At 41.3% G+C, this 22,699-nt stretch overlaps 1 long non-coding RNA gene across 2 annotated transcripts in view; it reads left to right on the plus strand.

Moving 5' to 3' along the window:
• The window catches only part of LOC118895916, a 61,446-nt gene that overhangs the window by 4,342 nt on the left and 34,405 nt on the right, over positions 1–22,699 (plus strand). The window contains exon 1 of one of the 2 annotated variants that reach the window (XR_005020051.1): positions 2,776–2,886. The exons of the other annotated variant lie outside the window; for it this stretch is intronic. This is a non-coding gene — a long non-coding RNA (uncharacterized LOC118895916). Of the gene's footprint in view, positions 1–2,775; positions 2,887–22,699 lie in introns of those variants that run through there. 2 annotated transcript variants of the gene reach the window in all.

Here is a 22,699-nt window from a genome sequence, read left to right on the forward strand (position 1 = left end):
AAGGGACTGTATTCTGTGGTTTGAAGTATAGAGTAAGGGTCATAGGAGGACTGTCCATGATCACACAAGTGGCAGCTACCCTGTAACTATAATAGAAAGGCTGGGGGAGGGTGGTGGCGTTGAGGTCCTTCACTATTTAAATCCATGAGGGAACGGGGAGATACTATCATCAACGATATCTCATGTGTACCCACAGGCTGATGAAATTTAGATTGTATGGTTTTTATTACTCTAATTGTTTTTAACAGTATGAAGGTTCTCTCCTTCTGGCTATATAGATGGACTGGTGAGAATGTTGGGTCTGGGAACTCAAGGAGGCTATTTCACTCTCTCTGTGTAGTCTCAAGTTGCCACAGTGGCCTCAAAGCGGTAGCTTTGGTTGAAACAACTTTCTCAAAATTTTCTTATGACTTTGTAGTCCTAGTCTTTAGTTTGAGAAAGAGACTCAGTTTGTTTCTTTTCCTGAACTAGAGGCTATTATAGCTGTGTTCAGTGATACCAAGGATGTACCTGATCAGACAGATATTAATATTGCCCAATATTGGGTAGGATATGAAGGAAGTGGGAGCCACAATCCTGTCCTCAAGGATATTTTAATTTTCATTAAAGGGAAAACCAGAACACCACTAGCAAAGATTAATTGCTGTTTTAAGGATTAAGATCGCAAAGTGGAGTTAGTTGAAATACTTTATGAGGAAACTCATGAAATTTTACTGGCAAAATTATTTCAACATTTACAGGTCTGAACACTTGACATTTGGTTGTGAGCCTAACTGAATGTTTATGAACAGAGAATGATGATTAATAACTATTTCTCCAAAGAGGTTGAAATGTTTGGGAGGGATGAAACAAGGGCTCTTTCAAAATTTAGCACATTTACTAATAGACTAGGTGAGGGAATAAATAATATTTACAAGTAGTAATTGAAACCCATTCATGATAATGAAGAGCAAATGGTGCTGGGTTGCCTCTGTGTCACTTCAGGGAAGTCATTTGGTATCTTTGGACTCAGGTAAGAAAATTTTTAAAAATTATTGAAAGATTATTATTTTCTATGCATTTGCTAAGAGATTTACATATGTCATGTCATTTGGTTCTTACTATAATCCTATGAGGTAGATACTATTATAATCTGCATTTTGAAATGAAAGTTCAGAGAGGTAAGAAAACTTGCCCAAGTTTGCACAGCTACTAATTGACAAACCCAGAGTTCAAACCCTTGAGTCTGTGACTCCAAAGCTATTTTTGACCGTTCCTCCCATATATTTTATGAGGATGTTGGTTGGGAGTAATATAGGATTATCGTATGCAGCAAACCTCAGTGATAGGGTTCCAAAATCATGAATATTGAGGATTTGATGTGACTTACCTGGAAGTGACTAAGCTGTCTCTCTGGTCATCATTAGCTCCCTTGCAAACAGTTCACAGGTGCAAGTGTTAAAGCTGATGCCCTGGGTTTAGCCAGATGTGGTGGACAGAGGAGACTCTCAGCTCCAAAAGTGGGATCCGGTGAGAGACTATGGCAGTGCAGTGATGGACTATTTAGCCAACCGTCTTTTCTCCTGTGTGCTGTGGTCTCTTCAACACAGATGGATTAACTCTTTGGCCAGAAGTACTTTTTAGCCTCTGGCATTTCTTAACTCAATAGAGTATTTCATGAGCTTCAGGGTTAGAGGCATAATCAACATGTCTCAAAATCAATTCCCTCCTTCAGAGGCTACGGACTGGTTTGTTTACTTCTGGATTCTGTGGATTAAGTACTGTAACAAATAATTCTAAAAACAAATTTGTTTTTTATTCTGTGCTTTTCTCTCTCTCTTTGCCCTTCTAATTCTTCTGTCATACCCTCTAATGTACTCCTTTCTCCTCCTTGTTCTGGCCTTCTTTCCTGGTGACCTCTGAGAAATGGTGTTGAGTGATTTTGTCAGCACCATCTCGTAACCCAGAGCCCTGTACTGAGCTGATTTCCTCACAGCTTCTTGAGTGGAGACGTGCTGGAAATGCTAAATATACTGTGCTGGTGTTTGACCAGGCTTCTGATCTACATACTTGAAACCAGCAGTCCCTGGGCACTTGTGGTTCACGCTGGTATTCAGGCCTGAATACAAATCAGACCTCCATGTTCTTCAAGAAGTGTCGGCATTCATGAAAGTTGAATATAAGTGAGCGACTCTTATTTTTATAATTCATTTAAATAATATAATTTATTATCATAAATTTACATGTTGCTCTACTGCAAATTAAGCCATACCAGGCTTAGCTCCAAGCACAAAGTATATCCCTTGTGACTATTATCCTTTTCATAGAGACTCTTAGGAGGGACATAGATTGTATTTTATATTTTAAGAAGTCATTTATTTTCAGAGAATTCAAGGACTCAACCACTGTGATTATTTGTCCAGTCTTCCCAAGATCCCACAAAGCAGGCAATGTTGGGCTGGATGGAATAATGCACTTCATTTATTTATTCACTGCATATTTATTGAATGCCTCCCTGTTCCAGACCCTGCTGTGTGTTAGAGCTGTGGGGAGAGTGGAAATGGACTGGGATTACTGCCTTGAATGTAGAATGTGTCACTTGACTCCACACCAGAGAACCCAGGTGGTCAGAAGTAAAACCGCTTAGCAGTGGACACAAGGGAAAACGTCTTCTCATAAAGTGGCTGATTTGACATCGAAGAGAGATTTATGACTGAAGCAAAACAGAGCCTGCTGACACTCCTGGCTGCTTTAGGGCTGCTTACGTAGGTTGCCTGCCCAGGGCAACCTCCTACCTCTTAGAACTGGGGGTTCTTTCAGGTACCACCACCTCCAGGGCCACAAGAGGGTGCTTTCCTCCTTTCAGGTTATGCCTTTTTGAAATGCAGCTCTTCAGACTTCTTAGAGGTAAGTTTCCTGGGTCTTGGGAAATTCAGTATATTCAGCTGTGGGTCAATAGACTTGATTCGAGGGGAGAGAAGTGTAGGTTTGGAAGTATATGTTTGTTTGTCTAATGTCTGTTTCCTCCATTGAGCTGTAAGCTCTGAGGACCGGGTCTTGTCTTTTTGCTCATCCCTCTTTTCCTGTGTCTGGCTTAAATTCTGGCACATACAAGGCCCTTAATAAATATTTGTGAGTTTAAAAACCTGATCTTCACTTCAAGTCCTAGCTCAAAGGTTCTTAACTTTTCTGCCTATTAGAATCACCCATGGTCAGCTGGCCCTGGGATTCTCATTCAGTAGTCCGGGGTAGGGCTGGGAATGTGATTCCAGAAAACTCTTGTGTTATTCTGATTTGAGGGCTGCTGTCCAGTTGTTCCTGCCCTGTACATAGCTATTTCATCTTCTTGCTCTGGACTTTGGGGCCTGTGGGTCCTCAGCTGCTTGAGTCTGGGCAACACATTCCTTTTTCTTGAGCATGCCGCCGAGACCCCTTCAATATGACCAAGCCTCCCTCTCACTCTCCTCTTCCTGTTCCTCTTCTCATGAGCATCTCTTGCTGTCATCCCATCCTATAGGAGAAGGAAATGTTCCCAGAGATGCCTTCATCTGCTTGTCCAGGGAGGACACCTGGGAAGACACAACATAACAAGATCTTGGTTACCACCCACAGGGGGTCAGTCTCTTCTGAAGTCTGGTGTTCAGGGCCATCATTGATGGATGCCACCTACTTCAGTTACACTTAAACGGATACTTACATACACACTGATGCTGGAATAGAGACCACTCTAAAGTTAATGAGAGCCCTTTGCTTAGAACAGAGGCTTCTAACATGGTCTCCTGAGAAAATCTGTTTTCTATGTTTTTGAGAAGGAAATACATATGTATCACGTCGACTTTGGAGGAGAATAACTTTTTTTTTTAAACTGGAAAAATTTATTTGAAAAATATATGGCAGAAAAACAATTAACCTTCTTAATATAAAATAAGAAATTATGCATCAATTAAAAAACCAATTTTTATACATATTTAATAATGTTGAACCTCATTCATAATTAATGAAACAGTTAAATGAGATGTTATTTTCACCCACTGGGTTGACGAAGATTAATAGTAATAATAATTGTAAAAAATTATGCTTCCTATGTCCTATTATGGAGGAAAATAACTTTTGATAAAGATGAGTCCTTTGGTCATATGGTTTGGCATTGCTAGAGTAGTACAGGTAGTACAAAGAGCTTGGGCCTTGGAGGCAGATGGCCCTGAACAAACCCCCTAACCTTAGTGTGTACCTCATTTGGTGTGTTTGTGACCAAATCAGTTAACCTCTCTGAGTCTTAATTTCCTCATCTACAAGGCTGGAGAGTAATGTTGACTTTGTAAGGGTTCAGAACAAGCATCCTCCGGGATTTCCCTGGTGGTCCAGTGATTAGGAATCCATCTTGCAATGCAGGGGATGCAGGTTCCATCCCTGCTCGGGGAACTAAGATCCCACATACCGCAGGGCAACTAAGCCTGCAGGCCACAACTAAAGAGCCCGAGTGCTGCAACTACAGAGCCCATGTGCTCTGAAGCCCGCGCACCACAACTAGAAAGAAGCCTGTGCACCGCAATGAAAGATCCCACGTGCTGCAACTAAGACCTGACACAGCCAATAAATAAATAAATAAATAAAAACAAGCCTCCCCCAAATGTTCCACTTTTGCATGAGGATTATTTTGAGTTAAGGGCAATTGAGGCTGTAGGTTCAAGAGAAACTACTGCCCCTCCCTTAACTACCTAGAAGAATTTAAATTGGGGATTTATCCCAGAAAAGAGTTATTACTGAATATAAATTTTTTCTAAGTGGACCCATCTATAGGCAGAACGAACATCTAATTACCAAATTCAGGCCCCTATCCCATTCTTTAGCTCAGGATGGCATGTATACCTCATTTAACCTTTCTGTCTCTGACCCTCTTATGTACATGGGATTCCTGTACATACAAAATTAAATTTGATTTTCTCCTGTTAATTGGTCTCTTGTCAATTTAATTATTAGACCAGCCAAAAGAACCTAGAAGGGTAGAGAAAAATTTTCTACTTTCCCAACAACTTCAGAGAGTTATGAAATAACACAGCTCTGTGCACACTTTCTTTTAGTTAGTTATAAAGTCCTCAGCTTATATTCAAATGTCACTATAAGAAATAGAGTTTGACACTTGTATTTGAAATTCTATTTTAAGGATGTTGTAGAGGAAGTTGTTTTGTCCATCATGCAGTGTTCCTCTCCATTGAAGAAATTCTCATTTGGTCTTAATACCAAGAACAGTTTCACTTCTCCTGCTGTGCTTTAATCTTATGGATTTGATGATTTGTTTAACTGAATGGTTTTGCTTCTTTGAACTAGCTGCTAGAAAGCCTAGAGCCAAGTGTGTGGTCCATCAGTTTCAAGTGTGGACACATCATTATGGTGTGCAGTTTTGGCCTCATACCTGGCTCCATTTTTACACTGTCATTGTTTCGTTCTGTTTTTCAGATTTGCTCTCACTTTTCATTTATGTTATTGTGTTGTTTTTGTTTTTTACTGTACTGCTCTTGAGAATGGTTTTATAGAAAATGCTTATTGACACAGCAATATATCCAAAATACATTAAGTACAAAAATCAAGTTTAACATGGTATATGAGATATGATACTTCTTAAAATGGAATTTAAATATATGTGTATTATATTCTGGAAGGATATTGGCATAATTTTAACAAGGGTTAGAGTTAAGGGAAGAATTATTAATGAGTTTTTTTCATTATGATTACCTATAATTTCTTTTTTTTTAACATCTTTATTGGAGTATAATTGCTTTACAATGGTGTGTTAGTTTCTGCTTTATAACAAAGTGACTCAGCTATACATATACATATATCCCCATATCTCCTCCCTCTTGCATCTCCCTCCCACCCTCCCTATCCCACCCCTCTAGGTGGTCACAAAGCACCAAGCTGATCTCCCTGTGCTATGCAGCTGTTTCCCACTAGTTATCTGTTTTACATTTGGTAGTGTATATATGTCCATGCCACTCTCTCACTTCATCCCCGCTTACCCTTCCCCCTCCCTGTTTCCTCAAGTCCATTCTCTACATCTGCGTCTTTATTCCTGTCCTGCCCCTAGGTTGTTCAGACGATTTTTTTTTTTTTTTTAGATTCCATATATATGTGTTAGCATATGGTATTTGTTTTTCTCTTTCTGACTTACTTCACTCTGTATGACAAACTCTAGGTCCATCCAGGTCACTACAAATAACTCAATTTCGTTTCTTCTTATGGCTGAGTAATATTCCATTGTATATATGTGCCACATCTTCTTTATCCATTCAACTGTCGATGGACACTTAGGTTGCTTCCATGTTCTGGCTATTGTAAATAGAGCTACAATGAACATTGTGGTACATGACTCTTTTTGAATTATGGTTTTCTCAGGGTATATGCCCAGTAGTGGGATTGCTGGGTCGTATGGTAGTTCTATTTTTAGTTTTTAAGGATCCTCCATACTGTTCTCCGTAATGGCTGTATCAGTTTCAACAGTGCAAGAGGGTTCCCTTTTCTCCACACCCTCTCCACCATTTATTGTTTGTAGATTTTTGATGATGGCCATTCTGACCGGTGTGAGGTGATACCTCATTGTAGTTTTGATTTGCATTTCTCTAATGATTAGTGATGTTGAACATCCTTTCATGTGTTTGTTGACAATCTGTATATCTTCTTTGGAGGAATGTCTATTTAGGTCTTCTGCACATTTTTGGATTGGGTTGTTTGTGTTTTTGATATTGAGCTGCATGAGCTGCTTGTAAATTTTGGAGATTAATCCTTTTTCAGTTGCTTCATTTGCAAATATTTTCTCCCATTCTGAGGGTTGTCTTTTCATCTTGTTTATGTTTTCCTTTGCTGTGCAAAAAGCTATTAAGTTTCATTAGGTCCCATTTGTTTATTTTTGTTTTTATTTCCATTTCTCTAGGAGGTGGGTCAAAACGGATCTTGCTGTGATTTATGTCATAGAGTGTTCTATGTCTAGAACATAGAACATAAAACCTATGTTTTCCTCTAAGAGTTTTATAGTGTCTGGCCTTATATTTAGGTATTTAATCCATTTGGAGTTTATTTTTTTGTATGGTATTAGGGAGTGTTCTAATTTTATTCTTTTACATGTAGCTGTCCAGTTTTCCCAGCACCATTTATTGAAGAGGCTGTCTTTTCTCCATTGTATATTCTTGCCTCCTTTATCAAAAATAAGGTGTCCGTATGTGCGTGGGTTTATCTCTGGGCTTTCTATCCTGTTCCATTGATTTGTATTTCTGTTTTTGTGCCAGTACCATAATGTCTTGATTACTGTAGCTTTATAGTGTAGTCTGAAGTCCGGGAGCCTGATTCCTCCAGCTCTGATTTTCTTTCTCAAGATTGCTTTGGCTATTTGGGGTCTTTTGTGTTTCCATACAAATTGTGAAAGTTTTTCTTCTGGTTCTGTGAAAAATGCCATTGGTAGCTTGATAGCGATTGCATTGAATCTGTAGATTGCTTTGGGTAGTATAGTCATTTTCACAATGTTGATTCTTCCAATCCAAGAACATGGTATATCTCTCCGTCGGTTTGTATCATCTTTAATTTCTTTCATAAGTGTCTAATAGTTTTCTGCATACAGATCTTTTGTCTCCTTAGGTAGGTTTATACCTAGGTATTTTATTCTTTTTGTTGCAGTGGTAAATGGGAGTGTTTCCTTAATTTCTCTTTCATATTTTTCATCATTAGTGTATAGGAATGCCAGAGATTTCTGTGCATTAATTTTGTATCCTGCTACTTTACCAAATTCATTGATTAGTAGTTTTCTGGTAGCATCTTTAGGATTCTCTATGTATAGTATCATGTCATCTGCAAACAGTGACAGATTTCCTTCTTCTTTTCCGATTTGGATTCCTTTTATTTCTTTTTCTTCTCTGATTGCTGTGGCTAAAACTTCCAAAACTATGTTGAATAATAGTGGTGAGAGTGGACAACCTTGTGTTGTTCCTGATCTTAGAGGAAATGGTTTCAGATTTTCACCATTGAGAATGATGTTGGCTGTGGGTTTGTCATATATGGCCTTTATTATGTTGAGGTAAGTTCCCTCTATGCCTACTTTCTGTAAGGTTTTTATCATAAATCAATGTTGAATTTTGTTGAAAGCTTTTTCCGCATCTATTGAGATGATCATATGGTTTTTCTCCTTCAATTTGTTAATATGATTTATCACATTGATTTGTGTATGTTGAAGAATTCTTGCATTCCTGGGATAAACTCCACTTGATCATGGTGTATGACCCTTTTAATGTGCTGTTGGATTCTGTTTGCTAGTATTTTGTTGGGGATTTTAGCATCTATGTTCATCAGTGATATTGACCTGTGGTTTTCTTTCTTTGTGACATCTTTGTCTGGTTTTGGTATCAGGGTGATGGTGGCCTCATAGAGTGAGTTTGGGAGTGTTCCTCCCTCTGCTATATTTTGGAAGACTTTGAGAAGGACAGGTTTTAGCTCTTCTCTAAATATTTGATAGAATTCGCCTGTGAAGTCATCTGGTCCTGGGCTTTTGTTTGTTGGAAGATATTTAATCACAGTCTCAATTTCAGTGTTTGTGACTGTTATGTGTGTATTTTCTATTTCTTCCTGGTTCAGTCTCAGAAGGTTATGCTTTTCTAAGAATTTGTCCATTTCTTCCAGGTTGTCCCTTTTATTGGCATATTGTTCCTTGTAGTAATCTCTCATGATCCTTTGTATTTCTGCAGTGTCAGTTGTAACTTCTCCTTTATCATTTCTAATTCTATTCATTTGAATCTTCTCCCTTTTTTTCTTGATGAGTCTGGCTGATGGTTTATCAATTTTGTTTATCTTCTCAAAGAACCAGCTTTTAGTTTTATTGATGTTTGCTGTTGTTTCCTTCATTTCTTTTTCATTTACTTCTGATCTGATCTTTATGATTTCTTTCCTTCTGCTAACTTTGGGGGTTTTTTGTTCTTCTTTCTCTAATTGCTTTAGGTATAAGGTTAGGTTGTTTTTTTGAGATGTTTCTTGTTTCTTGAGGTAGGATTGTATTACTGTAAACTTCCCTCTTAGAACTGCTTTTGCTGCATCCCATAGGTTTTGGGTCGTCGTGTTTTCATTGTCATTTGTTTCTAGGTATTTTTTGATTTCCTCTTTTATTTCCTCAGTGATCTCTTGGTTACTTAGCAGTGTATTGTTTAGCTTCCATGTGTTTGTATTTTTTACAGATTTTTTCCTGTAAGTGATATCTAGTCTCATAGTGTTGTGGTCAGAAAAGATACTTGATACAATTTCATTTTCTGAAATTTACCAAAGCTTGATTTGTGACCCAGGATATGATCTATCCTGGAGAATGTTCCATGAGCACTTGAGAAGAAAGTGTATTCTGTTGTTTTTGGATGGAATGTCCTATAAATATCAATTAAGTTCATCTTGTTTAATGCATCATTTAAAGCTTGTGTTTCCTTATTTATTTTCATTTTGGATGATCTGTCCATTGGTGAAAGTGGGGTGTTAAAGTCCCCTACTATTATTGTGTTACTGTCGATTTCCCCTTTTATGGCTGTTAGCATTTGCCTTATGTATTGAGGTGCTCCTGTGTTGGGTGCATAAGTATTTACAACTGTTATATCTTCTACTTGGATTGATCTCTTAATCATTATGCAGTGTCCTTCTTTGTGTCTTGTAATAGTCTTTATTTTAAAGTCTATTTTGTCTGATATGAGAATTGCTACTCCAGCTTTCTTTTGATTTCCATTTGCATGGAATATCTTTTTCCTTCCCCTCACTTTCAGTCTGTATGTGTCCCTAGGTCTGAAGTGGGTCCCTTGTAGACAGCATATATACAGATCTTGTTTTTGTATCCATTCAGCCAGTCTGTGTCTTTTGGTTGGAGCATTTAATCCATTTACATTTAAGGTAGTTATTGATATGTATGTTCCTATTTCCATTTTCTTAATTGTTTTGGGTTTGTTATTGTAGGTCTTTTCCTTCTCTTGTGTTTCCTGCCTAGAGAAGCTCCTTTAGCATTTGGTGTAAAGCTGGTTTGGTGGTGCTGAATGCTCTTAGCTTTTGCTTGTCTGTAAAGGTTTTAATTTCTCTGTTGAATCTGAATGAGATCCTTGCTGGGTACAGTAATCTTGGTTGTAGGTTTTTCCGTTTCATCAGTTTAAATATGTCCTGCCACTCCCTTCTGGCTTGCAGAGCTTCTGCTGAAAGATCAGCTGTTAACCTTATGGGGATTCCCTTGTATGTTATTTGTTGTTTTTCCCTTGCTGCTTTTAATATTTGTTCTTTGTATTTAGTTTTTGATAGTTTGATTAATATGTGTCTTGATGTGTTTCTCCTTGGATTTATCCTGTATGGGACTCTCTGTGCTACCTGGACTTGACTGACTATTTCCTTTCCCATATTATGGAAGTTTTCAACTATAATCTCTTCAGATATTTCCTCAGTCCCTTTCTTTTTCTCTTCTTCTTCTGGGACCCCTATAATTCGAATGTTGCTGCGTTTAATGTTGTCCCAGAGGTCTCTGAGACTGTCCTCAATTCTTTTCATTCTTTTTTCTTTATTCTGCTCTGTGGTAGTTATTTCCAATATTTTATCTTCCAGGTCACTTATCTGTTCTTCTGTCTCAGTTATTTTGCTATTGATTCCTTCTAGAGAATTTTAGATTTCATTTATTGTGTTGTTCATCATTGTTTGTTTGCTCTTTAGTTTTTCTAGGTCCTTGTTAAACGTCTCCTGTATATTCTCCATTGTATTTCCAAGATTTTTGGATCATCCTTACTATCATTACTCTGAATTCTTTTTCTGTAGACTGCCTATTTTGTCTTCATTTGTTTGGTCTGGTGGGTTTTAACCTTGCTCCTTCATCTGCTGTGTGTTTCTGTCTTCTCTTTGCTTAACTTACTGTGTTTGGGGTCTCCTTTTCGCAGGCTGCAGGTTTGTAGTTCCCGTTGTTTTTGGTGTCTGCCCCCAGTGGCTAAGCTTGGTTCAGTGTGTTGTGTAGGCTTCCTGGTGGAGGGGACTGGTGCCTGTGTTCTGGTGGATGAGGCTGGATCTTGTCTTTCTGGTGGGCAGGACTGCATCCAGTAGTGTGTTTTGGGATGTCTGTGACCTTATTATGATTTTAGGCAGCCTCTCTGCTAATGTGTGGGGTTGTGTTCCTGTCTTGGTAGTTGTTTGGCATAGGGTGTCCAGCACTGTAGCTTGCTGGTCGTTGAGTGGAGCTGGGTCTTAGCATTGAGATGGAGATCTCTGGAAGAGCTCTCACCATTTGATATTATTTGGAGCTGGGAGGTCTCTGGTGGACCAATGTCCTGAACTCGGCTTTCCCACCTCAGAGGCACAGGCTGACACCCGGCCAGAGCACCAAGACCCTGTCAACCACACAGCTCAGAAGAAAAGGGAGAAAAAAAAGAAAGAAAAAATAAAATAAAATAATTAAAATAAAAAATAAAAAATTATTAAAATAAAAATATTAAAAAGTAATAAAAAAGAAAGAAAGAAGAGAGCAACCAAACCAAAAGACAAATCCACCAATGATAACAAGTGCTGAAAACTATACTAAAAAAACAAAACAAAACAAAACAAAAACGGACAGACAGAACTCTAGGACAAATGGTAAAAGCAAAGCTATACAGACAAAATCACACAAAGAAGCATACCCATACACACTCACAAAAACAGAAAAAGGAAAAAAAAATATATCTATATATTAAAAAAAAAGGAAGAGAGCAACCAAATCAATAAACAAATCTACCAATGATAATAAACTCTAAATAGTAAACTAAGATAAACATAAAACCAGAAACAAATTAGATGCAGAAAGCAAACCCCGAGTCTACAGTTGCTCCCAAAGTCCACTGCCTCAATTTTGTGATGATTCGCTGTCTATTCAGGTATTCCAGAGATGCAGGGTACATCAAGTTGATTGTGGAGATTTAATCCACTGCTCCTGAGGCTGCTGGGAGAAATTTCCCTTTCTCTTCTTTGTTTGCACAGCTCCTGGGGTTCAGCTTTGGATTTGGCCCTGCCTCTGCGTGTAGGTTGCCTGAGGGCGTCTGTTCTTTGCTCAGAGAGGATGGGGTTAAAGGAGCAGCTGATTAGGGGGCTCTGGCTCACTCAGGCCAGGGGTAGGGAGGGATACGGATGTGGGGCGAGCCTGTGGCAGCAGAGGCCAGCATGATGTTGCAACAGCCTGAGGCGTGTGGTGTGTTCTCCTGGGAAAGTTGTCCCTGGATCACGGAACCCTGGCAGTGGTGGGCTGCACAGGCTCCCGGGAGGGGAGGTGTGGATGGTGACCTGTGCTTGCACCCAGGCTTCTTGGTGGCTGCAGCAGCAACTTTAATGTTTCATGCCCGTCTCTGGTGTCCACGCTGATAGCTGCAGCTCGCGCCTGTCTCTGGAGCTCGTTTAGGTGGTACTCTGAATCCCCTCTCCTTGCGCACCCAAAACAATGGTCTCTTGCCTCTTAGGCAGGTCCAGACTTTTTCCTGGACTCCCTCCTGGCTAGCTGTGGTGCACTAGCCCCCTTCAGGCTGTGTTCACACAGCCAACCCCAGTCCTCTTCCTGGGATCTGACCTCCGAAGCCCGAGCCTCAGCTCCCAGCCCCTGCCCGCCCTGGTGGTCAAGCAGACAAGACTCTCAGGCTGGTGAGTGCTGATCGGCACCTATCCTCTGTGTGGGAATCTCTCTGCTTTGCCCTCTGCACCCCTGTTGCTGTGCTCTCCTCCGTGGCTCCGAAGTTTCCCCCGCCCATCCCCTGTCTCTGCCAGTGAAGGGGCTTCCTAGTGTGTGGAAACTTTTCCTCTTTCACAGCTCCCTCCCAGAGGTGCAGGTCCCATCCCTATTCTTTTGTCTCTTTTTTTTCTTTTTTCTTTTGCCCTACCCAGGTACGTGGGGAGTTTCTTGCTTTTTGGTAAGTCCAAGGTCTTCTGCCAGCGTTCAGTAGGTGTTCTGTAGGAGTTGTTCCACATGTAGGTGTATTTCTGATGTATTTGTGGAGAGGAAGGTGATCTCCGCGTCTTACTCCTCCACCATCCTGAAGGCCTCGCCTGTTATTGTGTTCTAAGTACTCCTCTAAGCTGTTTTTTTAGCCTTTCTGAAATGAGACAGGATAAAAAAACATCGTCACTAAATAAAGAAGCAAACATATTTAAAGCAGTTTTCACAGTGCCTGGCCAATAGTAGGTACCTAACATAAAAGTTAGTTTTATATATCCTTGTATACAGTCTAATCATCCTTTGTGGATCCAAGTTGGTCACTTGTGGAATATATTAGAAAGGGCATGGAAAAGTGATTTTTACCATAGACAAGTTTCCCAAACTGGAAAGATGTTACTGCATTAGGTAGGAGTAGGTATAACTCTAAACCAAGCTGAGAGCCCAAATGGTCCAATCTCTGCATGGAATTCCCTATAAGTAAGCCCAGCCTAGACCAAAAATAATTTAAAAGTGATTTCAATCTTTACTTAGGTCTTTCAAAGGACATGAAAGGGAACTTGTTCTTATCTGTCAGCCACATATCATAAAATCTTGCTTCTTTTCCTTTCCAATTCTTTTTCACTTGCTACCTCTCAACATATCCACTGACAACTAGATTTGCCCCCTCTAACACTCACCTCCCAGCTCTTTATCATGTAGACTGACCAAGCCTCTCTGATTGGAGTTTCCCTTTTTTCTCATGCCTCTCTGGACTTTTCCCGCTACTCATTCTCTGATTCTATATCATAAAAGATTTATGAACTAGGCTGACAAAGACAATTCTTCTGCTTGCAGGTGGGTTGGGGAATTCTTACAGGTTAATAATTCTCCTCTGTCATCTAGGAAATAAAGGGTGATTAATGTGTGGTAGAAGAGGAGAGAACTTTGGAATGTGGCTGTAGCTCAGGAATATACTCAGGCATGTTGGGGCAAAGGTCAGGACTTGGTTCTTCTGGTCCTGCCTTTACCAAGGCTTCCCTTGCCCTATGACAAGGGACTTTATGACATCTGTAACTTGGGAGTAGAGTCATGATGCCCTTATGTTGAATGGAATGGAAGGTATTGGTGCAGAGTAAGGGGATAATGACAGTGGGCAAATGATCTGTCCTATTCTTGGTTTCCTGTGGACTGTGGGCTTGCCTCCCTCTCCGTGGAGTAAGCAGAAAGGACACAGTCTTAGATTCATTGTACCCAATTTGCTAATGGAAAATGGAGGCATCCATACACTAGTTGTCTTCTTGCTCTGATAAATCCAGTAAATAGTATGTCAATTTATTGTAAACCTATATGCTTATGTATCTGTTACGCCAACTTCAGGGTACCTAATCCAGACTCTGATGTAAGGATCACAGTAGAAGAGAACCAGAACGAGAGCTAGGCCAAGTCAGAAAATTGAGCCACAGAAATATTGACTCAGTACCATGGGGTTAATTAATTAATATGATCATTTTGAATTGAACTGATGTTTTTTCCCCTCACATTCTTTTCTTCAATGAATATTTATTGAATGCCAACTTGTCAATTCTTCTAAGTGCTGAGAACATTAAGATGATAGGGCACTGGCCCCTGCTCTCCAGGGGCTATAGTATAGATAGGGAGACTGATGTAAGAAGGATAATCAGAAACAAGGTGTTCAGTGCCATAATTGAGGTATAAACAGAATGTCTTGGGAACCCAGAAGAGGGAGAGACTAACTTGAGAGAGTCAGAGAGGAGGGAACACCAGAGTTGGGATTTAAGGATAAGGAGGCATTTGCTCATTTGCTGGGATTATATTTACCTGATTTTAGTTAATACCTTATTAATATTAGAAAACATTGTCTGGCCAAATATGGTCTTAGCATTTGGTCTTTTGGTTTTGCAGTTAGTGATAGACCGGAGTAGAATCCCTGGAATGTTCTTCTGAGCTAAAGAATTTAAAATATGTCATACATAGTCAGAGACAAACCACATCCTTGGGGCTTAGCAGATAAATGCTCTGGGACTTTGTTAATGACGATTATGGGAGACTTTCACTTGGGCCACCCAGTATTTACTTCCTGTGGCAGTAACACCGTGTAAAATATATGCTGACTGGGAAAGATGGCCATTTGGAAGCGTGAATGCGGAGCTCCAGGCCGGGGCCAAATGGACAGAAGTTGCTGTTTCCGGGGACGTTGGGAACGATGTGGCCTCAGCACATACAGTGGAGATTCCCTTCAAGCAGGAGTAAGGTTGTTGGATCCCAGCTTGAAACTGGAGGTCTTGGTGCTTGCTTCAGAATCAACACCAGGAAGGGCAGCACGTGGCCCTCTCTCTCTGTGGCCTTCCTTAGCACTGCAACACATTTCTTTCCATTCTTTAGAAATAAATTCTGACTTAGAGCTTTATATTTCTTTAGTGTTTGTTATAAAAGTGACCATTAAATACGGCGTTTTAGTGACTGAAACAGTTGGAGACCACAACCAGGCTGACAGCTTTAGGAGAGAGTTTATTTTCAATTTTTTTTTTTTTTTTCTCCAGCCTGGCTTTAGCTTTAAATTAGATTGTAATAATCATAACAAAGCTCCCCCCTGCCCTTACCTGAAAGCACACTGCAGATCTGATCTCTTTCTGGGACTTTATTTATGACAGAATCCCACACTATTTTAGAGCTTTCATCTTCCAGGTTGCACGGCATTTCATGGGTCTCCGTTTTCTATAGCATTTCAGAAACCAGTTCAAAACAATATGAATTCTCTAGGGTGCTAGAAAGATCTTTAGGAAAAGCGGCTTCCGCCCCCACCAACCACCACCCACATTGTCTGCGTTGATGTGGCTCTCATTGTGTTAATACTGGCATACACAGTAAAGTAGGTTAGTTAAGGTATTAGTTCTGGAGCCTTATTATCTGGGTATATTTCCCAGCGTAGCCATTTACTCGCTGAGTGACCTTAGACCCCATACTAAACATTTCAGTGCTGCAATTTTCACAGCTGTGAAGAGAGAACAGTGATAGTACCAACCTCAGAGGAAGGTTGGGAGGATTTATCGAGTTAGAGTACTTAAAGCACTTAGAACAGTTCTCTGCAGCAGCAAGTGCTTAACAAATGTTAGCTGTTGTCATTAGCTCAGAAGCTCATGAAGTTACCTATAATGGATGAAACCTAATGGTCTAGTGGTCATCAAATGATTCCACTTTGGTTGGTCTGTACATACGTGCTTGCTAATGAGATGGTTAGGAGATTTTGAACTCTAAACACTATACTCAATTGGTAGCTACTTAGAGTTATAATTTCCTAGGGACGGTAGGAGGCAGAGTGGCTTAGAGCATTGAGTTTGTTCAATTTGAGCTCTTAAGAGCATTGGGGTTGGAGTCAGACAGCCTAGTCAAATACCAGTTCTATTATTTATGTAGCCTTTTAGTGGCTTGGTTCCCTTATCTGTACCATGGAGATAACTTCTCACAAGACTGTAAGGACAATGAATATGAATGTTTGGGACACATACCAAATATTCACAACAGTTGTCGAGGGGGAGGAGAGGAGGGATTGATTGATTGTGGGTCAGGATTTTTATGATTGGTTCCCTGGTAACAAGTGATTGGAGACGGGGATTTGCTCAGGGCAGCAGGCATTCGACAGCGAAGGGGAAACGCTCAGCCCTTTTAAACTTCAAGAATGCTGAGAGAAATTACAAAACTCAGAAGGGCAAATGGCAATTTGTTGCTGTCAGTATTATGAGTGTGAGTGTGGACACTTTAGTTCAGATGAATCATTCTGGATGTGTCCCTGTCTCATCCAGGAATTCCACTTGCATAAGATGGGGTGACATCAGCAGAGAAAAGAAGGTAAAGGACCCAGTCTTTCTTCTTACTCCTGGAAATAGTGACGGTGGCTGTGCTGTCCTGGGGTTTATTCACTCTTACAAAATTCTCAAACTGTAGTGGGTGTAAAACTCAAATATGGAACTTGTTTAAAGGACATCTTCCAAAGTCTCACCCACAGAAATTCAGTAGGTTGTCAATGTAGCCCCGGAATCAGCTTATTTTGTTTCTCTAGGTGCTTCTGATGCAGGTGGTTAGACTAGACTTTGAGAAAGACGACTCTAGTGAGACTGGGCAGAGTAAACTCCCCTGCAGAAGGCAGCTGCCCTGTCCATTGACATTTTCCCCAGCATGATGGTTTGCTTTTGGAAAGGCAGAAACAAAAAAATCCAGTTTTGCTTTATTTTGATCCAAAGCACTATTTAATAACCTATGTTATTTGTTAATTGTTTCTCACAACACTGCATGGAAGACAATATTAATTGCATTTGACACAAGAGGAATCAAGGACACAAGGAAGATTTCTTTAGGGGTGCAATGTGGTTTGGTGCAAACATGAAGTATGGGCAAACATTACACAGGTCCTTCAATTTGTCCCCAGCCATCTGGGTATTGCTAAACACATCTGTTCCTTCTCCTGCAGAGGATGCTCCAGTGCTGCCACACGATTTAAATTATGTCAAGAGAGAGGGTTCCATTTGTCCACTTCTCTGGTGCACAGGGATGGCTCCCGGCAGCCTTGGTTCGCCGGGATTGGCGTTCGTTCAGCGCCTGGGTACTTAACTCTGAATTTTGATTTGGGCGTTTGCCAGGTACAATATTCTGCCAGGGCCTTCCCAGTCTGTTCTCTGCTGTTTTGCTCCTGAAGATTTACAGCTAATGACGGGATAAAGAAAGGTCACGGCAAGAGGCGGTAGCATGTGGCGGTGACTCATGGTCTGGGCCTGGTGAGGCGCCAGTTTGGGTGGAACGCTCTACTAGCTGCTGAGCTTGTTTTCACGTGGCTCTCTGCCACGGCCCTGCAGGAAGCAGTTTCTCGCCTGTTGCTGGTCAGAGGGAAGGCCTGGTCATTCTCCCCATCCCTGCTGTTATGGTCTCAGCTCGGGCCAATGAAGCCTGGTGGCCATTTGACAAAAAATCCCATGGAATAGGAGCTCAGTAGACAGTGGGATGGGCCAGGTCTTAGAGATCAGCCACAGACACCAGCTAGGGGCACACTGACAGAAGGGGCTGAAGGACGTCGGGAGATGCCTGTACTGGCAGGCAGCGTTTCTCAGCCTTGGCACTATTGACATTTTTGGACCAGATAATTCTCTGTTGCGGGCAGGAGAACTGTGCTGTGCGTTTTAAGACGATTAGCACCACCCCTGGCTTCTACCCACTAGATGTCAGCAGCACGCCCCATGCCTCCCCTTTGCTCCCAGTTAACGCAACCAATAAAGTCTCTAGACATTGCCAAGTGTCCCCTGGAGGCAAAATAACCCCGGATTGAGAACCACTGAAGTATGGCTGAATCCCAGGCATGTGGCCAGTTAAGAAGATCCGTCTTTCATCCTGTTTTCCTCAACCTTTTTCATCATCATCCCTAAAATGTATTGAGCACTTACCATGTGACTGGTACTCTGTTTTACATTCATTATCTCATTTAATCCACACAACATCCTAGGATGAAGAAACGCTTATTGTTCCCATTTTATGGATAAGAAAACTGAAGTTTATAAAAGTAACTTGCCCAAGGTCGCACAGCTGGTATTTGGGGCTCAAGCACAGGTGTAGATGCCTCTTCTTCACCCTGTTGCCATATGTAATGGTACCATAATATGGGAGTCTGTGAGAAATGCTGAGAGGCAGGGGAAAAGCTGGCATGCAGCATAATAAGAGGGCTGCTGGCTGGAGGCGGGGCCTCTACTTTGGGACTGGGAGTCAGGATTTTAACGATAAACTCTGTGGAGATAATTAAGGGCTTGGATAAACTTGAATACTAGGTAGGTGATTCAGATAGAGATCCAGCTACAGGCTTGATCACAGGTAAACCTCTACCCATGCCCAGCTGTTGTCTCCTCTCTGTTCATGACACCTGATTCCTGAGATATGACACCTGATGGGAGCCCAAATGTGCCTTTTTCATTTCAAATACTGTTCATTGGACTGTGGTCTCCCACCCCAACCCCCATTCCTTCCTTCGGGATCAGTACTTCTGCCTGAATCCCTGCTTCTTCTGCTTACCCCCAGCTGCCTTGTGCTGGGGGCATGTCTGTTGAAGTGACTGGACAACACAATGTTGTCTGTCACCTCTGGCCCACTAAAGATTCTGTGACATGGCAACTGAGGCTGGTGTGATCTCCGGTTTATGTAAAATACTTGTGGTTTGTGAGAACTGATGATTCTGAATTGAATGCCAGTAGTCAGAGCCAACCCTGGCAAGGTTTGTTGGGCAACAATTGTACTTTTAAAGGAAGGGTCAGGGCTTCTGGTGTTGTGGTTTCCTTAATATTAAGGGCATCAGGCGGAGGTGAGAAAGATGTTACTTGAAACCCGAGTGAGCCTCTCCAATGGTCCTGTTAAGTATATTTTACCATTAATGAAGCAGAAGAGATTTTGGAGTGCACAGCTGTCTTGTAGTCTGCTTGACACCTAGAACCAAATGGCCTTTGATATTATCAGACAGCTCCTGCTTCAGTTACATGGACTTCTCCTCTATCCACACCCAATTAATTAGCATGGAAACTCATGTGTGATGTGACAGCTGCAAGTACCTTTGCAGAGGGAAAATTCCAGCTGAGCTGCAGAGGGCTTACTTGGGACCAGCAGTAGTTTCGGGGCTTCTGCTGCTCATGTGCCTGGTGGTTACCAATGTCCTGCTGAGCTTCGTCCATGTATCAAAGTGTATCTTGCACAGTCACCACACAGGCTTCAGCATTCCTGTAAGACCGTGAAATCAACTCTGCGATTACCCTGTATTCTGAATTCCCTTTGCCCTTCCCTGGTGGTCTTGCCCTTTCTAGAGGGTACTGTAGTTGATACCTGCTGGTTCAATGAGGTGTCATTTGAGGGATCATCATAGTACAGCAAGGCTGCTCATTGGAAATTTTTTGCTTTTGCTCACTCTCTCGTTACCTTTGACATATATTTTAAATCTTAGAAAAATAATACAATTTTATTGACGACAAATTAGAAAATACAAATAAACAACAAAGAAAAGGAAAATAAAAATTAACTTATAATCTTATAACTCAGATACAGCCACTGTTAACATTTTGGTTATGCCCTTGTGTTTCTGTTTTGCTTTATACAAAAGGAGGAGTTCGAAGAAATTGCCATAAGACATGTGGCATATTCTTAGTAGAATATTCAAAATGATGCTTAAATAAATCTTTTGATTTCTTGGCAAATGGGTCCTGATAATCTTCGAAGATATACATGATTTTAGAAACCTAATAAGAAATGCCATATATTTTTCTCCTTGCTGATAAAGGGCATATCTACAAGAGACAATGTATGTGCACGTGCATGTGTATGTGTGCATGTGTGTGTGTGTATGTAAATGGAATGTCTATGGCTCCTGAAAAAGAAATTCTGTTGCTGGATTTGCTGACTCACTGCCAAGCCCTGCTGCAGGCAGGGAACAGATTCTGAGTTATTCAAGCCAAACATTTGGCCCTCGTGGATTATTGGCCACTGTGACAGACTTCTCCTCACACCTCACCTCCTCACGTCTTCCTCATTGGCACCTGGGCGTATCTGGCATTTTGTTCATTTTGCCTCCTTATCTCCTGCTATTTCTTTCAGTTACTCTTTAGCATTTCTCAAGTTCCTATCCGTACCACTCCAACTCCCTAATGCACAATGTTAGAAATACCCAGACACTTCCTTCCTGAGGTCACTGCAGGAATTCGCTGTCTCTCTTTCTAGGACCTTGTTTGTGCATGCTGTGTCTTTTCCGGGCTCCTAATGCAATGAGGGGAGGGTGACTTACCCTCATTTGTTCACAGTCTCTCACGGAGTGGCTCCCTGTTTCCTTTCCTAGCCCAAAGTAAGATCAGGGTGTTCAACTGAACTCAAGTTTTGTCACACCCTGAGGTGGACAGGCTTGGTGACATGAGGGAGAGGAACTCTACGACTTCATTGGATGATTCCGCGCCATACTGGGTAAAAGATAATTTTGTACAGACTGGCATGACCAGTAATGCTGTCGCTGAGAGGATGCATCCTAGGATCATAATTTTAAAAAGTTAAAAAAAGAAGTGTTTAGCTCTAGTTGGCAAAGGAACTAGACACAGAACGATACTGTAGCTTGCTTGCCTTAAAGGATCACAAGGTATTAAGGAGACTGGAATGGCAAGGGCTTTATATGAAGAACTTGTTTCCCAGCTCTGTGGTGTTTTCCCCCCTCCCACAGTCAGCTTTTTGGTTTGCTGTTTGATAAGTTTGGAAAGGATCCTCAGCTAAAATGAGGCTAACGATAATTGCTTTCTAAATCCCAATAGTTGTCATTCTAAACACTGATCATATACTCACTCATTTATACCTTACAAAACCTCCATGGAAGGATTAATCACCCCTCTTATACAGATGTGGAAACAGAGTATAGACTTTAAGAAACCTACCCAAGGTCACACAGCTGGTCAACCACAGAACCAGCATTCAGACCAGGAGTCTGGCTTCAGAGACTACACTCTGTTCTGCCTCCCTCTTGCAATAAATCAGGTGATAGGACTCTGAGTTCCAGTCAGAGCCTTGCTGTGTTATCTCAGGCAAGTCAGTCACCTCTCTGGGCCTCAGTTTCTTCATTTAGCTAAAAAATTCTGATACTATGGATAGATTTATGCCATTCCCCTCCCCACCCCTGCAATTCTTGGATGCAGCTAGAGAAAGAAATGCAATTCTCCTCAGAAGAAATCTGGACTTGGTTTTGCATCTAGCTCTTCTTTTGGTCTTGATTCCATTTCCCCTGTCGGAGAGAATTGCTGTTCTACAGGAGGGTCTCTGTTATAAGCAGAGACAGTTCCCTTGGGGCAGCTAATCTCATTGGGCCAATCCTACTTAGTTATAAAGAAAGGTTCATTATAACTTGCACAGGAAAAGATTTGAGAGAGGGCAATCCAGAGAAATGGAGACAGTTCTTCAATTAGGAAGTGCACTATTCCATGTTTCCAAGAAAATTTTTTAATCCACAGACCCAGGACAAGTTTAAAAGGAGAGACAAGATGGTTCAGAGGATGAAGCACGAAACTGGCTGAGGGAAATGCCTTTTTCCTGCTGATTTGTCACTTGTTCCCCGTAAAACATTTGGCCATTTTAGGCTTCTGTTTCTTTCGTGAGGTTGCTATGGTAAGGCCTGAAGAATCACCTGTACAGCTCTCTGCAAATACTGACTTCTGATGATCTCGTTCAGTCTCAGGAAGTGAGAGCATCCTGAGGAAGTTAGGAAGTTCTCAGCATCTCATCTGTCTGTAAGCCTGCCAGGGGTCCTGCAGCCCTGGCTCCTACTGGTTGAGCAGCACTTTCTGACCCATGTGGTAATCTGAGCTGATTCCAGCAGTGTGGGGGTCTGGGTGTGCAGAGAGCCTGCTCCAGGTCGGAAGGCTGCTGTTGACTGAAGCAACACAGATCCTCTACACGGTTCTTGTCCTGTCTGATGATGGGCTCAACTGAGATCGAGCTCTTTGTGACAATGGCGAAAGCAAACATGGCGAATGGGAAAAACCTGTTGACTTTGTGCTGACTCATCATAATCAATAAAATAGCTTACTTCGTGACATACCGCATGGGGGACTGTGCATATATTTGTAAAACTCGTTCTGCTTCAGCTGTTACAGTAAACTTGGGACCGACTCTCTAATTCTTTAACTCCCAGAACAAAATCCATCCTTCTTCCCCTTTTCCCATGAATAGGTAAACATTACCTATAGTCATGGTCTAGTCTTTAGAAAAAAAATATTTAAGTCTGAATTTCTTCTCTCATTC

This window comes from Balaenoptera musculus, chromosome 5 (genome assembly GCF_009873245.2).
Source record: "Balaenoptera musculus isolate JJ_BM4_2016_0621 chromosome 5, mBalMus1.pri.v3, whole genome shotgun sequence".
Lineage (NCBI taxonomy): Eukaryota > Metazoa > Chordata > Mammalia > Artiodactyla > Balaenopteridae > Balaenoptera > Balaenoptera musculus.